Here is a 1,631-nt window from a genome sequence, read left to right as displayed (position 1 = left end):
GTTTTATGGGACTGATGGTATACCCAATCAATGGATAATGATATAATTAACCGAAAGAATAAAGAAAGTTCTAATGATTAATTCAACCAATGTAGTCCAGTGACATTATTATAACCAGGGAAAAATCACCATAGGGTTCCCCAAGCCTCAGTCTTAGGTCCACTATTGTTCCTCGTATATGTAAACGATTTAAACGACTAATATGCAACAAGCAGAATGATTTCTTTATCAATCCCACCAAGTATACATGGAGAAACAGAAGAGGTGATAACAATGTTATTAATTGTACTGTTGACTGGTTTTCTATAAATGGTCTCACCCTAAATAAAAAAAAACACAACATACACAGATGAGCATCTCTAGTGGTACTAAACCAGTGATAAGTGTAACATATGGTGAAGAAATAATAAATACGGTGGAAACTTCAAAATTCTTAGATGTCCATAGTGATACGAATTTAAACTAAAAAAGCACATTTTGTAACTCCTAAAAAAACATAGTTCAGGCACATTTGCACTTAGAATCACTGCAGAACATGAGGAGAGGCAAACCAAAAAGTAGACATGTTTTGCATGTTTCATTCAATAATGTCCTATGGAGAATGTTTTGGGGTACCTCAACTGAAAAAAAGGTGTCATTGCCCAAAAACGTGCTGTAAGAATAATATGTGGTATGTGGTGCTCACTCACTGCAACCTATCCTTTATTACTGGCAGAATAAAATTTGGAAAAAACATTTAGCTGTTACCAAAATACACTCCTAGAAATGGAAAAAAGAACACATTGACACCGGTGTGTCAGACCCACCATACTTGCTCCGGACACTGCGAGAGGGCTGTACAAGCAATGATCACACGCACGACACAGCGGACACACCAGGAACCGCGGTGTTGGCCGTCGAATGGCGCTAGCTGCGCAGCATTTGTGCACCGCCGCCGTCAGTGTCAGCCAGTTTGCCGTGGCATACGGAGCTCCATCGCAGTCTTTAACACTGGTAGCATGCCGCGACAGCGTGGACGTGAACCGTATGTGCAGTTGACAGACTTTGAGCGAGGGCATATAGTGGGCATGCGGGAGGCCGGGTGGACGTACCGACGAATTGCTCAACACGTGGGGCGTGAGGTCTCCACAGTATATCGATGTTGTCGCCAGTGGTCGGCGGAAGGTGCACGTGCCCGTCGACCTGGGACCGGACCGCAGCGACGCACGGATGCACGCCACGATCGTAGGATCCTACGCAGTGCCGTAGGGGACCGCACCGCCACTTCCCAGCAAATTAGGGACACTGTTGCTCCTGGGGTATCGGCGAGGACCATTCGCAACCGTCTCCATGAAGCTGGGCTACGGTCCCGCACACCGTTAGGCCGTCTTCCGCTCACGCCACAACATCGTGCAGCCCGCCTCCAGTGGTGTCGCAACAGGCGTGAATGGAGGGACGAATGGAGGCGTGTCGTCTTCAGCGATGAGAGTCGCTTCTGCCTTGGTGCCAATGATGGTCGTATGCGTGTTTGGCGCCGTGCAGGTGAGCGCCACAGTCAGGACTGCATACGACCGAGGCACACAGGGCCAACACCCGGCATCATGGTGTGGGGAGCGATCTCCTACACTGGCCGTACACCTCTGGTGATCGTC

Source organism: Schistocerca gregaria, chromosome 8, assembly GCF_023897955.1.
Source record: "Schistocerca gregaria isolate iqSchGreg1 chromosome 8, iqSchGreg1.2, whole genome shotgun sequence".
NCBI classification, from domain to species: Eukaryota; Metazoa; Arthropoda; class Insecta; order Orthoptera; family Acrididae; genus Schistocerca; species Schistocerca gregaria.
This window is presented reverse-complemented; position numbering follows the sequence as displayed.